Source organism: Mirounga leonina, unplaced genomic scaffold, assembly GCF_011800145.1.
Source record: "Mirounga leonina isolate KUSES-001 unplaced genomic scaffold, KU_Mleo_1.0 Mir_195, whole genome shotgun sequence".
Taxonomy (NCBI): domain Eukaryota; kingdom Metazoa; phylum Chordata; class Mammalia; order Carnivora; family Phocidae; genus Mirounga; species Mirounga leonina.
The window spans coordinates 9289202-9308645 of NW_023270490.1; the positions used below are offsets into that span (position 1 = coordinate 9289202).

The following is a 19444-nucleotide window of genomic DNA, read 5'->3' on the forward strand; positions in this document are numbered from 1 at the left end:
CTCCCTGTCCTGAAGGCTCTTAGGCCAGCCATCAGCCTGGTTAGGTCCAAGCAGCTCAGATGACACCTCCTCTGAGAAGCCCTCCTGGACCCCTTCCGAAAATTTCAGAACAGAATCTCTCCCAGCCTCCTGTTTTGATTTCCTTTTCACTGCCTGAAATGGTCCCATCTGTTGGCTTTTCTGTTACCTGTCTCCCCACAGAGGGAGGGGCCCCATCTGGCTCCCCCCAGCCCTATCTCCCAGCCCTAGAGTGGATGGGTGAATGACATGGATGGGTCTGACTGCTCCCATGCTCCCCAAGTTGGTCGCCTCACCTCTGCACTGGTGGAGTTCATCCATTAAGGAGGGGACAGGCCAGTCCATCTTCAGGGGTGTGGGTCATGTCTCAGGGAGCTGACGGGGGGACCATGACAAGTTTTCATGCGGCTTCTGCTGGAGTTTGGCCCACATCTACCTCCGCAGTGGTGTATCATTCTACATAAACACGTTGCAAGAATCAATTTCAAAGCGATCCTTCTTAAAATGAGATGTCTCTCCTTTTCCTTCCCATCCATGTAGCCTTTGGAAGATTTTTATGTTGATTCTGCCCATCTTCATTCCTGGCATGCCAAGAGGTGCCATAAATATGTGTGTTTCGAACAGGTCCTGAAACTTTCTGACAAAATTTCCATTTTCTTGTCAGTACTGATGAGCATGAATGGCCTTTTTTTGGGGGGGGGGGAATATCTACAGTTGGGGATGGTTTGAAGGTATTTTTGTGAGGACGTTTAGTCACTGGGGATCACTTGTTCCTGAGTCATGCATTTATTTTAAGCCGAAGTCTTTTGAAAGGTCATTTAGATTTTTCAAATATAGTAGGCAAATCATTGTCTCGTATTCTTTCTCCTTGCCCATTCTTGATTGTAACAAAGGAAATTATTTTCAGAGAAAGAAGATTGAGATGATGCTCAGCCCACCCTGGGAGAATATAGCTTTACATACACACTGGTGAGGTGCTTGCATCTTTTTATGGAGGAAGGATTGTGTCCTAGGTAGGAAGTTGTGAGAATTTTACCCAGAGTCTCATTTCTAATTATGAAAGTATGACATGTGCATGATGGAAAGATTTTCAGGTAAGTGTAAGAAAGAAAATTATTACCCAAGTTCCGCCCTAGATATCATTAACATTTTGGTATATTTCCTGTGTGTGTGTGTGTGTGTGTGAGAGAGAGAGATCTTACAGATCAGACTGTAAACACCAACCAGGCAGGCCCCTCGTCTGTCTTGTCATTCTTTAGAGTGTCTGTCTACCCCTGAGAAGCTCAAGGCCAATTACTGAATGAAATCAAGTTAAGTATATATGCGTCATATCTTTCAAAGCAAAATTTGGATAGTTCTCTGTATTTAGTTTTGTATCCTGCTTGTTTTTCATTTAAAATACCAGCAATTCCTTATTTTTAAGATTTCTTTGAAAACACGATGTTTAATAGTGAAATGCCATCTCATTGTATGATAATCATGTTGGAAACCCCTTCCTACCACAGTCTTTAGGACCACCTTCATTCATTTCCTTGCAATCCGTCTTCAGAAATGGAATTCTTGGGTTGGAAGGCCTGAACACTTTTTAAGGCTTTTATGTGTTTTTGCTAGGTAACTCGCCAGAGAGAAGGAGCCAAGCTTCACTCTCCTCAGCAAAGCATAAAGTGGCTCCTCAGGGTATGCCCCATGAAAAGTGGCTGGGCACTCTAACGGGCCAGGTGGGTTCCTGTTGTGTATGTTAAAAATATTTGCTCCAGGGAGTAGTTTTCTGCTGTGGTGGTATTGTTGTTTTTCTTGTTTTCAGTGATGTGTTTTCATGTTCAGAAGTTTTGAAAATTATTAGGTCAAATCTACTAGTGTTTTTTTCTTCATGGCTTTGTTAGTTGCTTTCATACCTAAGAAGGTCATTCCCACTGCCAGGTCAGGGGAGTGGCTCTACTCACTATTTTCTTCTGGTTCTTTTCTAGGTTCCTTTTCTTTATATTTGACCTTCAGCTCATAGAAAATACATTTAGCAAGAGGTGGGAGGCCCTGACCTTCTGAGTTAGGTCAGAGACCCAGCTCCATCCTTCGAACTGTCCATTTTTGCCACTGATATGAAATGCATGTTTTATAATGTACCCACTTTTATTTATACTAAGTTCTTCTTCTGGACTTTTAACTTTCTTTTATTTACCTGAGTCTGTCCTTTTAATAACTATGGTTATGTATTTTAATATCCGGCCTCCCTCATTACATATTTATATTATATATTAATTATAATTATATATTAAATATATTCAGTATATTTTTTAGTATGAGACCTACCTCATTATATTTTGGAGTTTTGGAGAATTCACATCTTTGCCAAATTGAATCATCCTGTTCAAGAACCTGGTACATCTCTCTACTCTTTGGGACTTTTAAAAATAATTCTCAGTTTAAATTTTCTTGCTTCTTCCCAAGGAGTTCAACAGTGTCTTACGAGTTTTGTAAGGCCAGAACAACCAAGGGCCCTTTGGTTTGAGAGCCAAGCCCGACTGACAGAAGGGGAACGGTCCGCAGTCTGGCTCCCGGTGGCCCAGGCTCCTGGCTCGCTGGCTGGGGAGCCACTCAGCTTTGTCTCCTGGGCTGTGTGTTCAATGCTGTATATCAGTTATTGCAAATGGGATTGTTCCATATTAAATTATCTGGGTCATTATTGCTGACTAATTAGGAAAAAAATAGTGATTTGGATCCGTTCATTTTGTAACGAGTTACCTTAGAAACTCTTAGTATTTAAAATAGCTTTCCAGGTGGTTGTTGGGCTCAGTCCTCCGAATGTAGATGTGACCCACCAGCCGCCTACAGGGCCAGCACCAGAAGGAGGGTGTGCGTCCTGTCCTGTAAACGTCCACGGCCGGCTCGGGACGGCGCTCATGCAGACACAGCTTCTGCTCTGTCTTCTGTGGAGAACAGCCCTCTGGCCCGCTTTAAACTGCCCTTTCCTCCTGCAGGCAGTGATCCCAGAATAAATAAGTAAAGATCAGCACTTGGTTGGTAAGTGGCCACGCAGGGCTGGACCCCAGCCTTCCAACAGCTGCGCCCATCCTGTCACCTCCTGCTGCATTTTCAGGATGCTGTGCTCCTTGTGCCCGTACCGACTCCTGACCCAGGATCTCACTGACCTAGTGAGATCTCCTCCTTTCATACCTCTTCCTTTGCCGCTCTCACTGCCAGGATAAGGACCCTTCTCCCCTTCCCCATCTTGCTCACCGCTGTGCATTCCAAACCACTTCCTTCAGGAAGTCTTCCTGGACCTTCCCACTAAGCCATTGTCCCTGGTCCCTGTTTCCATGAGGGGCACTTTCCTTTCTCCATGGAGGCAGGGGCCCTTGGGTCTTGTCCACTGATGAGGCCGGTAGATAGTGAGCACTCTGTACGTCTAGCCGGCAGGTGTCAGGGGAATAACGGGGTGCCACGAGAGAATTTAGGATGCCAACCAGATCCGTTTGTGATCGGAGTCTGGGCCCCCACCCAACGGTCAGGCGGCGGGAAGAGCCAGCCTGCAGCATTCGGATGCCCACGAAGGACAATGCTGTTCACTTGCGAGTTCAGACTGTGGTTTATGTCCCAGGAAATGGGAAGAATCCGTGTGATGCTGACAAGTCCCCTTGGAAGCCAAGTGAGGTCTGGGACTTTTCATTAACACATGAGGATGTGGCACAGAGAGCTTCCCACACCCCAGCATGTTTCCGATGCACACTCCTCCTGCGCCTCTCGGGTGGTATGGATAGCCTTTCCTAAGGCTCTTGCAAACATGGGAATAGTGACAAATGGCACTCTGACCCCACCCAGGGGGCTGGGCCCAAAGGATGCTCATCCTCACCCTCCCAGAGCAGAGATCAGGCGTTTCTGGCTCCCAGAAGTCAGTGCTCCTCGGGCTCCTGCCTGGATCCCATTAGTGCTAATGGACGTTCCGCGTGGGCCTGCAAACATAATGGAGCCATTTCCCCCAGAGCTGTTAATTGGGAAAAGAAATGTTTGTTCTGCTTTGCTTGTTCCGAGCTTGTGATTTTGCTTAGAATGCGAACACGCACGGTCACACACAGGCGTGAAAGGCCAGAACAACCAAGGGCCCTTTGGTTTGAGAGTCAAGCCCGACTGACAGAAGGGGAACGGTCCACAGTCTGGCTCCTGGTGGCCCAGGCTCCTGGCTCGCTGGCTGGGGAGCCACTCAGCTTTGTCTCCTGGGCTGAAAACACCCACCACTTCTCAGCTCCCCACGTTGCCCCTTTTCCTCAGGGCTTCTCTCAAAGCATCTTATGCTTGTCTTCCCGAGGAGATGCAGAGTCTCAGGGGGGCGGAGGGAAGAGGTCTGACTTGGAGTGGTGTCTGCAAGAAACCAGAAACACCAGCCAGGGTATGGGTCAGGCGGCTGCGTCCTTCGTGGGCAGGAATCTTCTCTGTCAGGTCTGCTCTGTCCCCACCTGGTCTGGCTTCCTCCCCGGCAGGCTCTCCCCAAGACGTAGCAAATAGCTCTTTAGAGCCCCAGGCTCATATTCTCAAAGTTCAGCAATCCTTACTTGGGAAAATAGATGTTAATCTCAGCAGTTTCATAAAACATCCCGGGGCTGATTCTCGTTGGGGGTCAAGGGGCTGCAGAGGGTGAGAGAGAGAAGCGTTAGTCAGGATTAGCTGCTCTCACTCCCCAAACATCAGAGGGACTCACAACCGTGATGTGTATTCTTCTCGGATTCTACATGTGGACTGTGGGACAGCAAAGGGCCACTGCTTATGCAAGTCCTCTGGGACCCAGCTTGACCGAGGCTCTACCTCAACACGCGTCTCCATGACCATACAGGCAGGAAACATGGCCCGTAAAACATCCAGTTTGGCCCTCGGGACAAGCTCCCAGGGCACAGTTCTTAACCACCAACCCCCCAGCTCCACCCCCTAGGACGCCCTCTTTTCTTACGTTCTTGGTGGTTTGTGTCAAGAGAAGATGTTGGAAGACAAGATGCTCCTGAGGTGTGAGCAGCTTTCTAAGCCTGGAGCGTGAGGTCCAAGGATCGTTTATTAAGCAACACACAGTAGCTGCTTTTATCTCATCTGGTGAGAGTTTGGGCAAGACAAGCCTCTCAGAGCTTATCTGTTGGGTTCTAGTTGGCCTCATCTGCCAACAACCACACCTACAATTCTGTTTGAGATGTGCCCTCCTGTGAGTCTGATTTGGGGTACTCTGAGGTTGTCAGACGCCCACAAAAGAGCCATAGCCGCGGTCCCTTTGCTGAACACTCTTGTAAGGATTTACTAGACGCCACATAAGTCCATTCGGGATTTTAACGAGGGGTGGGCCAGCAGGCGGAGTTGAAACCGCCCTTTGTCACTCAAAGCCTCCTGTGTTTGTGTTTTTCTTGTTGGTGCTAATGAAGCAGAGGGCTTTCCCCGATCTTGCAGACCTTTGAATTTCTGGATTCTCTTTCAGTGCTGCTGGACTTCGTTATCTGGGTGGGCATTTTCCCATATATATTGGTTATATTGTTGAGATTTATTGCCTTCATCTTGGGAGGAATTTGGTGGCTTCTAATCTGAGAGCGTCTACTTGAGACTTGGAATTATCCTTAATATGTCTTAATAAGCAATGGATGTTTCATGCCTTGTGCATCCCCTTTGTCACCGATGCATTTAGAAGCCAATGGAAATTCTGGGTGGGATGGGGAAGTCAGTGTGAGTGGGACACTGGTGCATGGAGGCTGACTCAGGTTCAGGTCCCCTGAGTCAGGGCTCCAGTGCCTTTGTGATTACATAAAGCCATCCTCGGCATCTCAGAAGTGCAGGTTATGTGGTCCTCATAGTCATGGCGACGTGGTCTTTTATGGGATCCTATCACTTATATCACCAGTCTGGTCTGGTCCTTTGCAGAACCTGCTGAGCTCTGGTTTTCCCCGTTTGGGAGGAGAATCAGTGGGGTTTCAGGGAAGGTGCTGGTAAGTGGCAGGGTCTAGTTTGATGATCAAGTCTTTCTGGTTCGGTGATATTTTTTCTTTTTACTTTTCCCAATTGGTTTTTGGAAAGATTTCTTTAAATCCTCCCTGGTTTACCACCCGAGTCAATAGGTGTATCCTAACAAGCACAGAGAATCCTATTTGTTTGGGTATTGTGGACAAGAATGGCAAAGATGGAAGCGGCCCCATTTGTTCACTGCGTTCCCCCCGTTTTGGTCCCAGGCCGGATGCTCCCACGGTCTAAGTGGACCTCAGGAGGGATGCATCTGTGAGACACCAGATGGTAATGGTCTTCCTTGGACCATGACTAGGTCCTGACTTGTGGAGATAGGTTTGTTCTTTGGGAGACAGAGGGAGACACTTGAGGGCTCAAAGCACTATCCACAAGGCATCATGGACACAGTAGCAGCTGGGTTTGCCAGCCATCCTTTTGGGCAGACACACACTCTCGACTCCCCCAGTCTCCAATTAGGCCTTTTTATTCTTTTTCAATTCTTGTGTGGTTCCTGGAAATACCTGGCCCCTTGCAACACAGCCTTCAGCTCTGCAAGTTAACCAGTGGTTCCATCAGTGACTTCCTTATTTCCGGTTCCATCTTCTTCATGCTCATCAGCCCTTAGCTCAGCATCCAAGTCCCTCCGGGTTCTGTGCGCCCATCCTTCCTCTCCCACGTCTCTCACCATGGCTCCCCCTCAGCCCCCAAACCCGCGTCTGTCCTCCCTGCAACACAGCTTTCCCATCCCCTGCAAGCTCTTCCCCACCCTCAAGGTCTGGTTCAAGTGCTACACCTTCAGGAAGACTTCGAAAAGAGCAATGTTCGTCTGCATCTGAGAGTGTTACATGCTTATTATAGAATATTTACAAATAACATGAAAATCACCTGCAATCCTATCAGCCAGTTAATCACTGCAAATATTTGCATATATTCCATTCATCTTTTTTAAAGCAAATGTACAGAAAATATAATACTGATACCATAGTGTAGATCTAATTAGGTGTCCTGATTTTAAATATAGCTATTGGACTATTTGGATTGTTTACTTATGTGTATCCCCGGTTATTTCTTTAGAAATGTAATTATGTCCAAGGTATATAAACTATTTTAAAGCCTTTGACACACATTGGCAAAGTGCTTCTCAGAAAGGTGGCGTTAATTTACACTCCCATCTGTACCGTATGCTTGTCTTTCCAAATCTTTGCAAACCCTGATGAGTTGGTTTTTAAAAACTCAACTACCAATTTGGTAAAAATGGAAACATTCTTTAATTGGCTTCTTTGGAATAACTGGTAAAACTGGGTTTTCTTTTCATTTTTTTACTGTTTACTTAAGTCTTCTGTACATTTTCCAAGGGGTGGCTTTTGTTTTTTTTCTTGTTGTTGATTTTAAAGAGGTCTTTGTATATTAAAATATTTTACCCTTTGTCGTTTCTTGTGAATATATTCCAGAGCTCACTTGACTTTGTTTTATGTGGATTTTGAATGAAAAGTTTAAAAAATTCCTCTATAATTTAGACTGTCCATTCTTGTTTGAGGAATATTTGCTCATCCCCAAACCATTAAGATTTTCTTCTATGTTTTCTTCTAGAAGTGTTAGTGTTTTATCTGTGATGTTTAGAATCAGAACTGACTTTGATTTGGTGTGAGGGAGGGATCAAGAGTCAGTGTTTCTGTTTGGGTGTCCCACTGATTCAGCCACATTTTTGAGAGGCCCACCCTTTTCCTACTGCATACTGTATAGCTGGGTTCCCTTTCTTCTGAGTCACTCACCACGTGGATGTGGGTCTGTTTACACCATTCTCCTCTTTGTCCTTGTACCAACAGCACATTGTCATAGTTTTGTGGATTTATAATCAGTAAGGATATTTTGATAGTGTAAATCTTAACTACTTTTATTTTTATTCTTCAAGATTGCCTCAGCCATTCTTGGTCCTATGCATTTCTGTATAAAATTATGAAATTTTGGGGACACCTGGGTGGCTCAGTCAGTTGAGCATCTGACTCTTGATTTTAGCTCAGGTCACGATCTCAGGGTCGTGGGATTAAGCCCTGCATGGGGATCCACAATCAGTGGGGAGTCTGCTTGAGATTCTCTCTCTCCCACTCCCTCTGCTCCTCCCCCCATGCTCTCTCTCTCCCTAAAAATTATCATTTAAAAATTATGAAATTTTTAATTAATTCTCCCTCCCTCCCTCTCTCCCTCTCCCTCTCTCTCTCTCTCTCTCTCTCTCTCACACACACACACACACACACACACACAAACTGTTGTGATTTTGATTGGGGTTCCACTGAACCTCTGAATCAATTTGGGAAGAAATGAAATCCTTAAAACGTTCAGTCTTTCAGTCTATGAACGTGGTGTATCTCACATTATATTTAGGTTATTTCCCTTTTCTCTCAGGAATGCTTTCTCTGTGGAGGTCTCTTGCACATCTTTCACTAGATTTATTCTGGGGTATTTTATATTTTTTTTGAGGACTTTTAAATGATCTCATTATTTAAATATCATTTTCTAAATCTTTGGTTCTGGCATATAGAAATATAATTTATTTTTGAAAAGGAACCTTCTATGTAATAACCTTGCTAAATTAACTTACTCTAATTTTAGAGACTCTTTTGGATTTTCTAAAAACATTACTCTAGGAAAAAAAAAAAAAAGATAGCTTCGTCTCTTCCAATCCCATACTTAAAACTTTTTGTTCCTGCCGTACTGGTTAATGTCTCTAGTGCAATTTTCGACAAAGACATTTTTGTCTCATTCCCGATCTCAGAGGGAAAGCTTTCAATGTTTCATCAGTAAGTATGAGTTTGCAGGAGATATTTTGTATCTGTTCTTTACGAGATCGAGGAAGTTCCCTCCTATTTCTAATTTGTTAACAGTTCTTAATTATGAATGGATGTGGAGTTTTATCAAGTGCTATTTCTGTATTTATTGAAATGATCATATGACCTTTCCCTGTATTTGGTTAATGGTGAGATTTCCACTGACTGGTTTTTGGATGTTGAACGAATCCAGGGGAGAAGCAGTGTGATTGTTTCTGGAATGAGCCGGGCAGTTGTGTGATGTTTTGTCTCCCTGTGTACCTGTGTGTCTGACCTACCAGCCTTTGCGAAGGATGTCTGTAGGTATGTTTATGAGAGAGATTGTCCTGCCTGCCCCGCTCCTAGCCACACCCTTTTCTGGTTCTGTTTGTGAAGGTTGTGCCGGCCTCATAAAATGGGTTCCCTCTTCCTTCATTCTCTGCAAGGCTGATGTTATTTCTTCCTTAAGATTGCTCGGAGGGACTCGCTGTCAAGCCGACTGATGCCCTAGCAGATGCATAAAGATTTAGAAAAGGTGACCTCCTTCTCAGATGGTTGCAAACTAAGCAAAACCAACACAGGTAGAAGCAGAGAGGCTTGTCCATATTTCCCCTTAGTGGGAAGATTGGTTCATTCAACAAAAATCTCCTGAAGTTTTGAGGGTACCAGCCCCTGCTGGGCATTAAGGGCCCCGTAGGAGCCAAACCCAGAGGCTGCATGCCAGGGAGTTTACCTTCAGGACAAAGGAGTGCTTTCAACGCCAGGTTGAGAGTGTGTCCCCCTGCCCTTAGGACCCCTCGTCCCCCCCCCCCCCCCCCGCCTGTGCTGGCCCTGACCCCTTCTCTGGCTTCTCGGCCCTGCTCACTTCCCTCCTGTTTCCAGGCTCTGGGGTGTGCTGTGCACCACGGGCCTCAGGGACACCTCGTGCTCTGCGAGCCCTGTGCATTCTGAAAGGTCACTGCTTCAGTGAGGGCTTGGCTGGTTGCGGTTTTAAATGTAGTAGATAAATGGAGACTTGGAGGTGTAAAAAGGCCAACAGTTGCCATTGGAAAGAGAGTTTGTCACCGTTCCCAAGAGAAGGGCACAGCCACGCCAACAGGAGGGAAGCCCTGGGGTGGGTCAGGAGCCCCAGGGAGCGAGGGGAAGATGTGGACAAGAGCCTTCACTGTGGTGTCCCAGAGAAGCAACAGGTGAGGCAGAGGAAGGAGGCTTGGGTTTGGCTAGTTTGGATAATTCCAGTGGGTTCTGGGGCATGGGGGGCGCTGCCCCTTGTCTGAGACCTGGCCCTGGGGTGTTTGGGCAAGTGGATAGTGGCCCAGGGCATGGGACCTCATAGGGAAGCACATTGGGGTGTGGCTTCAGGTTTCTTGGTTTGTATTTGCCAACCATGCTTGTGGGCAAGTTATTTGCTGTTCCTAAGATTCGGCTAGTGTGGGGAGGGCAGTCCCTCCAGGGTCAGCAAAGCTCTAGATGTCAGAGCATCAGAATACAGAAAATAAAAGACACAGTAATATGGCCACTCAGGCTAAATGAAGTTCTTCAGGCCACAGGCTCAGAGCCCCATCCTCTTCCTGGCTAGCACTTTACAAACTTGCAGTTTAATCGTGGGATTATTGTTGTTTTAATGGTACTTGTTCTCACCACATTGTGGTGCTTCCTAGGGACACGAGCTCTACTCATCCTGCTCAATGGTGAAGTCCTTGGGCCCCTGCAAGGCCAAGCCCATGCTAGGTGCTCAATAAATGTGCACTTCTTACCTTCTTTTCTAAAGGGCTCTGGGAAGACGTTAGTAGGGGGAAAAAAACATGAAAAAAGCCAAAACAAAAAACAAAAAATCCCACAAATGCAGAAATGCAGATTAAGACCAAATCCAGCTTGTTTCCGCCATGGGTCCCCGTGCCCAGCACACACTGCCTTGCCAGTCTCGGTGGCGTAAATGAATGAAGGGAGGGTAATTGAAGTTTGCTTCCCTCACAGAGGAAGACAGAAACAGTCATCACAGTGAGATTATTTCAGAAGTTACTTTGTTCCTACGCTCATTCTGTTTCTGTCACCAACAGTCCATAGAGACAGCTATTTTTTGTTTTCATGAAAAATTGAAAGAACCCTTGAGTGTTTATTCACCGCATCCTTTTCGGCAGGATTAACGATCCTAATAATGAAAAGAGCCGGCTAACTATTTAAAATTTGTGCTGGGATCATTGTGGATCTGCGGGCAGCGTCAGAAATAGGGGATACTGACCGGACACAGTCCCCCGAACTTATCACGCCGGTTAGCTTTTCATTCCCGTTCGGGTGCTGTCGTGAGTGCCTTGTCACCTGTAATTGTCACAAGAGCCCTGCCAGGGAGATGGTGTCATTGCATGTGTCCTAGAGCCCGGGGCGCCAGGCAGGTGAAGTCACCCGCCCCGTCGTGCACGCACCACGCGGCGGAGCTGACTCACACCAGGAAGCTCAGGCTGATGTGAGCCACAGGGTATGGCTCTGTCCCTCGTTCGAGATCGCTGAAGAGGAAAATGACATGGGTAACAAAAAGAATTTTGTTGGAAAGGTGTGTTTCTGAGTATTCCTCCAGAATAGTACCTTCTGTAAGTCTAGAGCCTAAGGAAAACGGCGAAGGTTCAGGGCCCCCGGGTCTCTGAGAGGAAGCTCTTTGAATATATGCGTGCATCATTCATGTTCTTTTAGTCTAGTGGTGGGTGGAGTCATGTCCTCTGTGCAGTGGCCTCATGTCCTGGAAGAGCCCTGCCATCCAGGGTTGTGGATGTCCCTACGAGGTTTGGTTTGGGAAGAGGTCCCAGGTGGTAAGAAACCCGGGTTTGCCATGTCCTCCCATGTTCTTAGAAGCCAGGTGGCTGGGGCAGCCTAGCAGGGAGGTGGCGGAGAGCGAAGATTTTCCCTTTTCTGTCTTCCTTCCCAAGACTTTCTCGCTTGGAAGATCGGAAACGGCTTCCCCAAGGCCTGCAAGGGGGTACTTGCGTCCTTATGGGTGCACACTCTGCCGGCCGTACGCTCTCTCCTGCCCTGTGAGTGGTGTCCAAGCCCACCCGGTTCCTACCCTGGTTCCTGCGTGGCTCTGGATGACCCCAGGGCCAGGGGCTTCTTGCTGCCCACCCCAATGTTCCCAGTGGCGGGAAGTATGGGTGCCGTGCTTGTGGCCGAGCTCCAGCAGGACCCCGCCCCAGGGTCCGCAGTGCCACCTGCCCGGGCCACGGACACTCACTCCTTGCGTGCCTGTGCCTGAGACAGAGGAACAGGGTGATCATTTACAGCAGAATGAAAGCCTCGTTCCTCAAACTTTGGTCTGGCCCCTATTGATGATGTAGGAAAAAAGCTCCTCGGACAAGCCCAGTCATATGCATACCTCTGTTTATTTCATTATAGGACGAGATCTAGCTTTAACTTACATTAGGTCGATCTGTATATAAAACTGCCATTTTTGTAAGGCAGTGACAGCTGAATATCAGTAGTTTTGAATGGTTCACGCTAATATAATAAATTAAATTGAACGTTGAGGAATATGCCGAGCAGCACTTTGCACGGCTCTGTATTTTAAGAAGGATGTCAACATATTTCAGCGTATTTCTGTCATGTGTTGTGAGCAGCTGCTCGTGGGTGGGGCCCAGCGGTTGGCGTGCGCGTGGCCTGCAGTCACCAGAAAGCCCTCCACGTGCCCAAGGGACGGGAATGTCATCTCGAGGGCCCTTCCTTACCTCGAGAAGAAAAAAGAAGATCTCATGAAAATTTAATGTGTCAAAGTATACAGTTACATGAGGCTTTTTTTCCCCCTCAATAAATCAGTCTGTAGCCCTCCGTGATGCAGATGAATCAATGAATGATGGGGCTTCCCCGGGGGCTGTGGGGCCGACCGGCTGCACTCAGGCTGAAATTCACTTTCTCTTGTTTGTGGCTTATCCGTAAAGGGAATTCCCTGCCTTTTGTTCTCCTTTCTGAGGTGATTTCAGGTTTGCCAGGTTCTGTGGGAGCTCGAACTGGATTTTGTCCTTTGAGCCTGAGGGCTGTGGTCACCTTCCCCAGAGAAATGGTCGACTCTCACGTGCGGTCCCCCCACCAAGCCTCCCTTCTGGGGGGAGCTTACACGGTGCTGGGAGTTAGTTTTCGCCTGCCGAAGCCTGGGTTTTAGTGGCTGGTTCCGTCCCAGTTTTGGGTTCTGTCACGGGTGTGACCGGCATGGTGAGGGCCCCTGAGGGACCAGCAGAGGCTGTGGCCTGAGCACGGCCACGGGGCCAGCGAGCGTGCAGCCAACCCGCGTCTCCCGGCTCTGAGGCTCTGGCTCTTTCCAGGTTGTCGAATGAGACTGTGGTAAGCTCCTTGAAAGCAGGCCCTGCGCTTACTTCCTCCGTGTCCCTGTGGCCTCTCGTGTTTCACGGGAGGCGGGTGACGAGCACCGAGGAAAGTGCTTGGTGCTGGAAGCTTCTAAAGTGAGGAAGGGGCGTCACCACCATGTTACCCTCGGAGGGCCCCGTGTCCAAGACCAAACAGCTTCTCCCAGGAGGCCAGCACACCTGGCCAGAAAGCTCCCCATTTCTTTGGGTAAGCCCCACATACAGTGACCCCACCCCAGCCCACACAGTGGCCCTCGCCCCACACGGCAGCCCCCACCCCACCCAGTGGCCCCCCAGCCCACACAGTGGCCCCCACCCCACACAGTGGCCCCCACCCCACACAGCGGCCCCCACCCCATACGGTGACCCTGGCCCACACAGCGGACCCCAGCCCACATGGCGGCCACTACCCCACGGCGGCCACCAGCCCACACGGTGACCCCACCCCACACGGTGGCCCCCACCCCACAGCGGCCCCCAGCCCACACGGCGGCTTGCTGGCTCCTGCAGGCCTGTGTTGTGGACACACGCACATCAGTAAACATTACCAGCAGCCACGAGGAGGCCACAGGCTCACGTGGACAGGCAGGGAGAGACTGAAATAGGCAGAGGCCACGGCCTGTTACAGAAGGTCTCTCCATTGCCGTCCCCTTGCTTACTGAGGGGACGGCCGTGGAGTGTGACCCGGCAGCGGCGTCTCTGTCAGGACCCCAAGGACGTATGGCTGAAAAGTAAAGACTTAATCAAAGCGTCATTTTTTCGTGATTCCCTGGAAAGCTGCGGCTTTGCCCAGGGTCTCCGTGGTGTCCTCACGCATTCGACAGATATGCGCTGAGGGTCTACTGGGTGCAACCGTAATAGGCAAGGCCACCCAAGGGGCCTAGGAGGACCGATGTCGAAGCAGCTGGGGGGCGCCAGCGGTTGCGAAGCCTTGCCACGTGCCGGACACCACGCTGTGCCCGGTGTGCGGAGGGGGCCGGCATTAGCCCCACTGCACAGATGTCAGGACTCTGAGGCCCCGAGAGGCCAAGTGACTGGTCCATGGTCGGGCAGTTCACGAGAGCTCGCATCCACGGTGGTCTGTCCAGCCGTGGGTGGCACCCAAGCTTGGCAGCTGCTGCCCCGAGCTGTGCAGGCCAAGCCTGCGGGGGCCGCTTCCCGCCCAGAGCCCTTTTCCGGGGACTGACTTTGTGCGGGGGTCTGCCCTGATGGGTGGTGGTGAGCAGGACCCACGTGGCTCTGTGCTCGATGGAGGCTTCCAGCAATGCTCTGGGAGACATGATGGGAGGCGGCGGTGATAGACAGGCTGGGTGCACGGAGCGGTGCACAAAGGGATTTATTTGGGGAGGAAGCGAAGTTTACGCTGTGATCCAGAGTAGGAGTTGGCCAGCTGAAGGTGAGGGGCAAAAAGGTTCTCCAAGGGAAGGCATGTGTGGAGTTCTTGAAGCAAAAGAAGAGAGACCTCAGGAATCACAAAGTCTGGTTGGGTGATCAGTGATGAGGCCAAGAGCAGGCAAGACCAGATCCCATGGGGAGGACCCTGGGGGCCTCCTGGGCTCCTCTCCTGAGGGCAGCTGACTGGAGCAGGGGGTGACTGGTGTCCAACAGAAATTTAATGAGTCCCTACTGCCCTTGGTGTATAACGCTGGACAGAAATAGTCCTTGCCTTCCAGGAGCTTGTATTCCAAGGGAAAAGCAAACAGGTAAATACACAACACAGCATCAGACGGCAGCATGTGCCCCACAGGAAGTGAAACAAAGGGAAGTCCCAGAGTAAGCTGTGGAAGGTGTAGGAAAGCCATGTGAAGAAGGTGGATGGGGAGGGAGGGCACCTTGGTGCAGTTGAGATTTGGGGATGAGGAGTCAGCAATGTGGCAATGTTAGGGGGAATGCATTCCAGGCAGAGGGGACAGCTGGTGCAAAGGTCCTGAGGCAGTAACCAACTGGGCGTGCTCGAGGAATGCAGAGTATGGTCACTGTGGCCAGAATGGAGGGAAGAGGGTGGAAAAGGTTCCAAGGGAAGCCAGAGAGTCTTCGAGGAGTTTGGGTTTGATCCCAAGTGGGGGAGAAGCCACGAGAGAGTTTAAGCAGGGTATGGCAGGGCCTAATTTGTGGTTTTGACCATCACTCTGCTTTTGTGCAGCCAATGGATTGTGGAACAGCAAGCATGGAAATTGGGATGCGTGGAGGGAGTGAGCTCTTGCTACAGAAGCTGGTGAGGCGACCTGAGAGAGTCTGTGGTGGGACGAGGAACTCCGGCGGGTTTGGACAATGTTGGCACATGCTGACACTTGCTCTGATGTGGAGCTCCTGACCAGGGGGCGGCAAGGCCCACAGCTGTGGGCAGCAGTCCCGGGTCCGGGGGTCCACTTGTCACGAGAGACACTACCATCCAGGGAGGTCGGGAAAGACCCCCACGGCTCTCAACCAGCTCAGAGATGGAGGTGAGAGAGGATGCGGGCCAGCCCCGACTATCTTGTGTGTTTTTTTTATTTTTTGTAACCTGTTACAAAATTATTGAGCTATAATCCACATGCCATACAAGTGACCCACGTAGAGTATACGATTTAGTGGTTTGACGTTCCCAGGCACGTGACACCGTCATCATGATTTGTGTAAACGGAATCACACCACATGTGGTCTTCTGTGACTTAGTATGATTCCGAAGTCCATTCATGTGGAGCAGGTGCCCATCCCTCATTCCTTTATATGACTGACCACTCTATGGACAGATCATATTTTATTTATCTGTTCATCAGTTGGTGCACGTTTGGATTGTTCTTTCCCACTTTCTGGCAATGGTGAGTAATGCTCCTACAAATATTCATGGACAGGTCTTTGTGTGGACATATATTTTCAGTTCTTTGGGATAAATACCTGGGAGCGGAATTGTCAGAGGGTGACTCTGGGTAACTGGTCAAGAAATTGCCAGACTGTTTCCCACAGCAGCTGCCCCACCTTCCATTCCAACTGCTGTGTGTTGAGGGTTGCCATTTCTCACATCCTCACCCACGCTTGTGATTGTCCCTGAACACCTCTGACACACTCTCTCACACTTGCCCGGAGAAGTTCCCTGGCGATTTACAAACCAGGCACCTGGGAACAGTGCCCCCCAGCTCCCAGCTGCATGCGAAACAGTGCTTCCAATGTTCTCTGCTCCTGGGGGTGAGGATGCCTTCCGGAGCAGGGTCCTTGCATTCTTTCCCTCCCCATGTTCATTTCAACCCACTGGGAGGACTGAGCATCTCAAGCTTCACTTCATTTACTTAATGGATGAGGAAGGAAATGATTTCTGAGGCCAAGACCCGAGCAGTCCCCATGGACTCAGTTTCGACAGTGCACTTAAACTTCCATGTGGTGATTCACTCGTCAGGCTGGGAACTGTGACTGAAGACCTTTCAACATTTGATGTTTCTAAAGGGAGTTTGAGAGTAATGACTTTTTAAAAGGCATTTGAGTGGGGAGGACTGGGATCATTTTGGGGTCCACAATATATGTGGAGTTTGCAAAAGCAGCTAGACAAGGCGTGTACTTTGTCACACTCTGGTCTGGTCTCGGGGGTGGTGAGCAGCAGAGATGTGTAGAAATCTTCACCTGGTAAGATGTGAAGCCCGATGTTCAGGTCCAGGGCCGTCACCCGGTGTTATGTGATCCTGGGCCAGTCACTTAGCCCTTCTAGGCTCTACTTGTCTCTTTGGCACATGGCTCCTGATGGACATGCAAGATCAATGGGCAGTGAAGATGTTTTGGAGAAAGGTGTGACTGAATATTCTAAGCTGCCTCTTTCCAGGTGGCTTCACACACTGCATTTTTCTTTTCTATTTTTTAAGATTTTATTTCTTTATTTGAGAGAGAGAGAGCACGAGCGGGGGGAGGGCAGAGGAAGAGGGAGAAGCAGACTCCCCGCGGAGCAGGGAGCCCGATGTGTGACTCCATCCCGGGACCCTGGGATCATGACCTGAGCCAAAGGCAGATGCTCAACCAACTAAGCCACCCAGGCGCCCCACACACTTTGTTTTTCTGAATGGAAAGGGCTCACCCCAACTATTCTCATCTGAGCTTCAGTCAGCTTCCTTCTAGGACATTTGTCCCATCCCCCATTGTCTGCCCTCAGATACTTCTCTCCCTCAAAACACTTACCTAGGCTGTCACAGTGCAGTTATAAATTCAATTCTTTGATTGATGCATGTGTGTCTATGAGCCTAGATAGGCTGTGACCCCAGGTGGACTGTGAGTCCAGTGAGGGCAGGTACCATGTCTAGTTTTGCTTATCAATGTCACCCTACCACCTGGCACAGAGTAGATGGTAGTCATAGTTTGGGTTTATTGCAAGGAGACTCTAGGATGTGGGTCTGAGAGCAAGTAACTCATAAGAAAGTGGTCCCAGGAGAAACAGAAATAGGGAAGGGGAAGGGGCCGAGTGGGCATGGTCTCGGGCAGAGCTCAGGCAGCTGCACCTCATCCCACAGGGGACTTGGGGTGTGAGCAGCTCCCCAGAGTTTATCTCTAATGGAGGCAAGGGGGCTGGGCTTTACTTGTGTAAAGTCACCGGCTCAGGCCAGCCAGGCTGTGTCTGCCCCCAGCACTGCCTCCTCTTTCACAGGGAAGCCAGGAGGACCTGCAGTTTTGGTGTCAGGACCACGGGGACCCAGGGGGAGTTTGCCCCAGAGTCAATTCACGTCCAGTGTCCTGCCCACGTCTTCCTGCTCAGGCCCTGAAGAACAGGGTGCCGCACAATTTCTGGTGGGCTCTGACACAGGAGCATGTTTCTGATTGTCAGCTGGAGTGGAGCCTCCACGTGGCAATCGTGTGAGCCCATCCAGAGTGCTTTGAAATTTGTGATCCTTAACACATTTTTAATTTAGGGTAATTGCAAAGTTTGCATGAGACTTTATGCTTATATGGCTCTTTCAGATCTGCATGAATCACAGTCCTGATGTATGTGTGGGTTATCCTTTGGCATCCCAACTGGCTTTCTTCTGGACCCCAGAGTCCTGATTCAGCGAAGGGCTGGGTTGATGTGCCTGAAGGCGGAGGCCGGGCAGGGAAGCAAACTGGTGTTAAGTACATAGGGAGGCTGCTCGCCTTGGTGCAGACCTGCTGGGGCTAGAATAATTGCGTGATTTATTCTCTGGGACCCAGCTTTCCTCAGCACCAGGTCACGCCACGCTCAAGATGCAGGTGAATGGAAAAATGCAGGCTGTTTGCTCTAGGTTTCCTACCTAGAAACCAGTGTTCTTTTTGGTCAGTTTTATTAGTCTGACCCTGGCTTTATGACATGACAGAGAGCTCCACTGGGTCAGGACATGCTTTTTGTTTTAATAGAGGTAAAAATGACCTTAATTTAACATTTAAAATACCTAAACTGAGTATTTTATAATTTTTTAAGAAGATTTATTTATTTTAGAAAGAAAGAGAGAACAAACGGGCAGGGGAGAGGCAGAGAGAATCTCAAGCAGACTCTGTGCTGAGCATAGAGCCTGATCCCAGGACCCTGAGATCATGGCCTGAGCTGAAACCAAGAGTCAGATGCTTAACCGACTGTGCCACCCAGGTGCCCCTAAATTTAACATTTTAACTATTTTAAAGGGTACATTTCTGTGGCATGCAGTACATTGACCTGGTTGTGCAACCTCTAGTTCCAGAACTTTCTCATCTCCTAAACAGGAACCCTGCCCATCAGCAATCACCCCCAGTCTCCGTCCCCCCAGCCCTGGTGACCACTGACCGGTGTTTACCTATTCTGGCCATTTCATACCCGTGGGCCTGTCTTCTGTGTCGGCATCCGGTTCTGGGTGTTCGTCTGCGTCGTGGCTCGTGTCAGTGCGTTGTTCCTGCTGGGCGTGTAACATGGTGCAGCCACGTGGGAGACAGGCTAGCTTTGCTCAAATATGATTAAACATAGAACTAAGACGCAGCAATCGCCCTCCCAGGTGTACACCCAGAAGAACTGGAAATAGGTCTTCCAGCGAAAACGTGTCCGCGAATATTCGTAGCAGTGCGGATGAGGGAGGCACAAAGTGTGGTGCGTCCATACAGTGGAGGAGGGCTTTTCTTTCATATTGACGATAGCTCGTTCACCTCCCGCTGGGTCGGTGAGTCGCGTCAGGTGTCCTCACGTTGGCGGGAAGGTTCACCTGAGTCGGAGACCAACCCTCGCCTCGCCCACAGAGTGCCTCTGTTCTGGTGCCCCATCCATGCATACGTTCCTTCCCTGCTCCCTTCCAGACCTCTCTGGAGCCGGCTGTGGGCGGGGCCGGCTGTGGGCGGGGCCGGCTGTGGGCGGGCCCGGCTGTGGGGAGGGGCCGGCTGTGG

At 49.5% G+C, this 19444-nt stretch overlaps 1 protein-coding gene across 1 annotated transcript in view; it reads left to right on the forward strand.

Annotated features, from left to right (window-relative positions):
• Positions 1-19444, forward strand: part of PHACTR3 (phosphatase and actin regulator 3) — a 205201-nt gene that overhangs the window by 79622 nt on the left and 106135 nt on the right. The window lies entirely within an intron of this gene.